General features: G+C 45.3%; 1 protein-coding gene across 1 annotated transcript in view; it reads right to left on the bottom strand.

The window, feature by feature from the left end:
• LOC107113457 (latent-transforming growth factor beta-binding protein 1-like) overlaps positions 1–6699 on the bottom strand; it is a gene marked incomplete at its 5' end in the record, with an annotated part of 230320 nt that overhangs the window by 112503 nt on the left and 111118 nt on the right. The window lies entirely within an intron of this gene.

Here is a 6699-nt window from a genome sequence, read left to right as displayed (position 1 = left end):
CCTGCATTTTGCACAGTCACACATCAGGCTGCTATTGTTTTTCACCAAGGCAGGGGCTAAAAAGACCTGACCCTTGAGTGGCCGAAAGCGGCCCTGGGATGGACCCCCTCCTGCTCCCCCTCCCCCTTCCCTCGCTTTGCATTGCCTTCTTCCACCCATCTCTTCTCTGGGTGGTGACTACAACTCAATGGCTGTGCTGCAGGGAGCAATGTGTGGCACTGGTGTATGCTTGCTCGTGTGTATAGATGTGTGAGTGTGTGTGTGGCAGTGTGTGCGTGGGGGGGGGTTGCATCTGACTCACTCAGCCACCTCAAAACTCCTGCAGTTCTGGCTGTGCCTTCCGGGGGGGGGGGGGGACATGGGCAAGGAGAGGGGAAAGCAAGAAGCCCACTGCCTTCTGTGCAAGCCAGCATCTGATTGATCCCCGTAAATAAAAGCAAGGGGGAGGAAAATTCATCTTGCTTTAAAGCCAGGGGATTGAGGCTGCCTTTCTAAAGCCCACCCGCCTTGCAGACGCCTCGACCAGCTTGTGCAATGCACTGATCAGCTGGCCCTGGTGGGGAGGCTTTTTTCCTTGGGGACGGAAGCAACCTGAAGTGGCTTGTTGGGGGAGCTGAAGGGGCGTGCATGGCGGCAGTAGCCACCACCTGCTGAATGCAACAGAGTTTCCCTGACCAGGGAGGGCTGGTGTGTGCCCGTAAGTGTATGTGTGAGTGTGTGCATGGAGGGGGGTGTCTCTCCCTTCCTCCCTCTTTTAAATTTCTGTGTCCAGCCCTGAGATACCTGTTGATTGCCTTCTCAGCTGGCACTGGCTTGCGCACACAACACACAGAGAGACAGAGAGCACCCAGTGAGCAAATAAGCAAAAAAGTGCAGGCTCCTCTAGACACGCACAGAGGCGGCAGCGGCAGCAGTGAGAGAGAGGCCAACAATGTAGTCATGGTGGTGCCAGCAGCAGCAGAGCCAGCAGCAATGGGGGGGGAGGTTGGGAGGGTCTTGCTTGCCTTTGTGGAACCCCAAGCATGCATTTGAAATGCAACGCAGGAAAGCATGAAGTACATATATTTTTCCCTTTGGGAAAGCTCCCCTCCCCGAGACAAACTCAGAGGAAGCTCAGCTCTAGAAAGCTCTTCAGTCTGTCCCCCTTTTTTGCAAGACCCATACGTTGTGGCATAGGAACTACAAATCCAGAGGGACTGAGGTCCCTCTGAGCAGCTGGTGGGGGAAGTTCTTGTCAGCGCTCTGTCTCTCTCTTTCACTCCCCCTCCCTCATCACCAAAAGAGGGGGAAGGGGAGGAGACCTTAGCCAATGGAGAGGAGGCTTGGGTTTATATCTCTCTAGTATGATCGAGGGAGCCATTAGAAAACAAGGTGCGAAGCAGTAGCAGCCCCGCAGAAGGAAGTGGGAGAGAAGTCAGCTGCTTGCGGGCCAGATATGAGCCCTGCAGGGGCAGGTTCTGGCTCACAGGCCGTATGTTTGACACCCCTGATATAGTGGCTAAAATGCTGAGCGATGCAAGATTAAGTCCCTATTTAGTCATGTAGTTTGCTGAGTGTTCCTGAGAGAGTTACTGAGTAACTCTAAACGCCTTGAAAATACTGGTAGGACTAAAATGTAATAAATACATAAATCTTATTTATTTCAACTGAAGAATAGGACCATCATGTTTAATCTTACATATTATTTTGCTAGTATAAGCATAGATCCCAATGCAGCATGATGGTTAGAATGTCAGACTAGGATTTGGAAGACCCAGGTTTGAATCTTATTGGGTGACCTTGGGCTAGTAACATAATCTCAGCCTAACCTACCAAACAAGACTGTTGTGAAGATAAAATGGAGGAGAAGAGAACAGTGTAAGCCATTTTGGCTACAGTTATGATGAAGAGTTAAAAATATTTCTGGGACAGGATACATTGTACATATTACAAATCTGATGTCATATGAATGCAAATTTTACTTTGTTTTGGTGTTTTGTTACACATCATTTTGAAATATTATCAAAACTATCCACTTAAATAAGTGAACCACATTGGTAGGAAAAAAAGGCACCAGGAATAAGTAATATTTCTTTCCTCTGTTGTTAGGTTAAAGTCCTATATCTAGACAGGGTTAGTATCACTTATCTGCTTTATTAGCTACATCCTACTAACAGCAGAAAGAGGACATAAACTCCAATCCCTCCATGAGCTTTTGTGCATGTTTGACTTACTCCTGATTTTCTTGGGAGTTGATCCACAAGCACTGGAATTGGCCTGGGCAGTGTTCTTCAACATGTCTGCCCTCCCTCTGCATTTTCACAGATGTGGCATTTATTTTCTTCCATATGTGGGTTAATTCAAGGGAGGGTGGTGTCATCAGTGGTGCCAGAGTGCCCCCCCCCAAATGGCACTAAAATACCAATATATCACTGGAGCATTGTAACAATAGAGAGGCTCTCCAAATTCCCAGCTTTTATTTTTTTAAAGTCTCTAGACATCTTTCTTGCAGAGATATGCCTTTTTCCTTATATATCCACAAGGGAATGGGCTAGAAACTTACTTTGTTTTTAAATGAAAACTAGGGATTCAGATTACAATGCTTCAGTGATATATTGATATTTTAGTATCTTGTTTATAAAAAGAAATCACTTCTCTTCAGAGTTGTAGGGGGAGGAGAGGGAGTGGTTTGACTCTGACAGTCCAATCATTAAACAGTTGGGGGGGGGGGATGTCAGGATGAAGAAAACTGACATTATATACCAGTACCAGGAAAAAGCCAACTCAAAACTTGCTTCCAGAAAAACACTGGTGTAAAGGTGGTCTCAAAAGAACCAGAAAATAATCAGGGAAAAACAAAAAACCCAAAGTGAAAACTGAAGGCACAAAAATGCATGCAGAAATCAGGGGGTACATGAAACAGTATGGGACTAGAATTAAAAAAGAAAAACGGGGAAAGGCCCCATCACTTTACCCTTTTAATTAGGAGGTATAAAATGGCCACAGACTGAGGGACTAATTGCATGCTACACCCACTTGCAAACATAGTGTAATTAGTCACCATACTGTAGTGAATAGTTGTCAGACTAGGACTTGGGAGATCCAGGTTAAAATCCCCATTTAGCCATTAAGATTCCTGGGAGACACTGGGCCAGTCACATACTGTCAACCTAACACCACAGGATTGCTGGGACAATAAAAGGGGATTGATAACTGTTTGGTAGAACAGAAGCATAAAAATGTGATTGACAGCTATTGCCTGAGGAGTTGGGTTTGCAGCCTGAGTGCATGCCAGATCTGTGATGTAATCAAAATTTAGGATTTGTGCTCTAGCAAGCTACACAGCTTGGGCATGCCTGCAGGAGTCCTCTATGTTTTTCTGTTAAGGGAAACTCTCTGCATGTTTCCTAACACATACAAAAACATCACTGGCCCATAGAATGTGTGAATCAAATAGGTGGAAAGTCCTGCTTTGGTAGGAAGGGCGAGGTATAAATCGAATAAAATAAATAAATAAAATAAAGTCACTGTTCTTCAACAGAGTTGAGATATCAAGTTGACAAAAATAATAAACAGGATGAGCAATCAGATAGAAAAGCACGCATCCACAATAATGTTTTTACATGTGCCACCTTGGGGACCCTGATCTGGTGGAAAGAAGCACAAAAATATTTTAAATAAATAAATAACAAACATGTGGACAAGGGGGACCCAATAGATATTGTTTACCTTGACTTCCAGAAAGCTTTTGATAAAGTTTGATAAAGTAAGCTCAAATATCATAGGATAGAAGGACAAGTCCTTTTGTGGATCAAAAACTGGCTAATTAATAGAAAACAGAGAGTGAGTATAAATGGGCAATTTTCTCAGTGGAGGGTGGTAAGCAGTGGGGTACTGCAGGGATCAGTACTTGGTCCACTGCTTTTTAACTTATTCATTAATGATTTGGAGTTGGGAGTAAGCAGTGAAGTGGCTAAATTTGCGGATGATACGAAGTTGTTCAGGGTGGTGAAAACCAGTGAGGATTGTGAGGCACTCCAAAGGGATCTGTCAAGGATGGGCAAGTGGGCGTCAACATGGCAAATGGGGTTCAATGTGGCCAAGTGCAAGGTGATGCACATTGGAGCCAAAAATCCTAAATATAAATACACATTGATGGGGTCTGAACTGGCAGAGACTGAGCAAGAGAGAGATCTTGGAGTTGTAGTAGATAACTCACTGAAAATGTCGAGACAGTGTGTGACTGCAATAAAGAAGGCCAATGCTATGCTGGGGATTATTAGGAAGGGTATTGTAAACAGATCAGCCAATATCATAATGCCCCTATATAAATCAATGGTGAGACCTCATTTGGAATACTGTGTGCAGTTCTGGTCACCACACCTTAAAAAGGATATTATAGCTTTGGAAAAAGTGCAGAAAAGGGCAACTCGAATGATAAAAGGGTTGGAACACTTTCCCTATGAGGAAAGGTTAAGGCGCTTAGGGCTCTTTAGCTTGGAGAAAAGACGACTGAGGGGTGACATGATCGAGGTTTATAAGATTATGCATGGGAAAGAGCAGGTAAAGAAAGAGGTACTTTTCTCCCTTTCTCACAATACAAGAACCCGTGGGCACTCCATGAAATTGCTGAGCGGTCGGGTTAGAACGGATAAAAGGAAGTACTTCTTCACCCAAAGAGTGATTAACACTTGGAATTCACTGCCACAGGAAGTGGTGGCAGCTACAAGCATGCTGTCTTCTTGGTGCTTGGGGGGGGTGTCAACAGTGGGAGGGCTTTTAATGTCCTGGCTCCACTGGTGGACCTCCTGATGGCACCTCGTATTTTTCGCCACTGTGACACAGAGTGTTGGACTGGATGGGCCTTTGGCCTGATCCAACATTGGCGTCTCTTATGTTCTTAACGGCAGCAGTCTCTTACATTTATTTAATTTCCCATTAATTTGGATCTATTCTGGGAGCTGAATGATTTTGTTGGTAGTTATTTACTACTAGGAAAAAGGCCTGTTGTGGAAATAAATACAACGGCTTCTAAAAAGAGGCTCTGGGCGGGTACCCCGGCCTTGGACACTCAGTGTCAATTTGCTGTGACGACCTCAGCAGGGTATAATGACACAGAGTCCACCATTTTCTCCAGAGGAACTGATCTCTGCTACCTAAAGAACAGTTGCGATTTTGCGTGATCTCCAGCCCTCACCTGGAGATTGGGAACGATGGTTCCCCAGAAGGGAATAGTTGTTTTGGAAGGTGGAGTCTATGGCTTTGTACCTGTCCGAGGTCCCACGCCTCCTGAAACCTCACCTCTCCAGGCTCCATCCCTCACATCTCCAGGAATTTCCCACCTGGAGTTGGCAACCCTATCTCCTTCCCAGCCAATCATCAACCTACCTTTATTTCCCCCTCACTTTTCAGCTTTCCACCCCCCACACACCTGCAGCCTCTCCCATGCTCTGAAGCCCTGACTGCTACGTCACATTGGCTGTCATACGGGGGCCACCTTAGCAGCATATAAGGATACAGAGACCACCATTTTCTCCAGGGGAACTGATCTCTGCCATCTGGAAAGCAGTTGTAATTCTGAGTGAACTCCAGTCCTCACCTGGATTTTGGACACATTTTACCTCAGAACAGCAAAACTGTTTAGAATGTTAGAGGCAAAAGCCAATCAAGTTGCATATGCAAACGACCTCTGTGTTCCGAGGCAGAGGCCAATGAGGCTGCATATGCAAATAACCTCTGTGTTCTGACAGGCTATGGGGGGGAGAAGAATGTTGGAGGCAGGACTCAGGCAAAGCAGCCAGTGGATAGGGAGACCCTCTGAATGACAGATCAGAGAGCGAACTGATTTTGGAGCATGTGGAATGTTCTAGAGAAGTGCCACCACCATTCGGTTATTATTTATAAGGGAGATTCCTTTCAGAAATCATTACCAGTTTGGTGTAGTGGTTAAGTGCACGGACTCTAATCTGGGAGAACCGGGTTTGATTCCCCACTCCTCCACTTGCACCTGGCTGGATGACCTTGGGCAAGCCATAATTGTTCTTGAAAAAGAGCAGTTTCTGTCAGAGTTCTCTCAGCCCCACCTACCTCACAGGGTGTCTGTTGTGAGGAGGGGAAGGGAAAGGAGTTTGTAAGCCCTCTGAGACTCCCTTGGGTAGTGAAGGGTGGGGTATAAATCCAATCTCTTCTTCTTCTTTTTGTATTCTGAATGTATGTATCTGTGGTAAACAAAGGCCTAACAATCCTAACCCCCTGCACTACTCAACCCCGTGCTTGAGGAGCAAATCGTCATCACTACAGTTCTCTGTTTCAGAAGTTTCCTCTTTCTATTCCACCCACCTCTTATTTTAGGAGTGTCAGTATCATAAACACCTAAGATTTCAGAACAAAGTTTGAGTCCAGTGGCACCTTTAAGGCCAACAAACTTTAGTTCTGGGTATAAGCTTTCATGTGCATGCACACTTCTTCAGACCAACACGGCTACCCACCCAAACCTAAGATTTTACTTACGTTATTCAGTCCCAAATTATGTTTTCATCTTATCCACCAAAATTTCATTCATAGACATGTTCTAACTGTAAGGACCATGTAACACAAGACAATGTCCTCATGGAGCTACCTGTGCATAAGTACATGGGGTAGGCTCCTCCCAGTCCATTCTGCTGAGAGTAAGGTGATTCTCTAGTGCAAGAAAACTTCTGTGGGTGCTTTTTCCACCAG

This window comes from Gekko japonicus, unplaced genomic scaffold, assembly GCF_001447785.1.
Source record: "Gekko japonicus isolate JY-2015 unplaced genomic scaffold, Gekko_japonicus_V1.1 scaffold1784, whole genome shotgun sequence".
NCBI classification, from domain to species: Eukaryota; Metazoa; Chordata; class Lepidosauria; order Squamata; family Gekkonidae; genus Gekko; species Gekko japonicus.
This window is presented reverse-complemented; position numbering and strand designations above follow the sequence as displayed.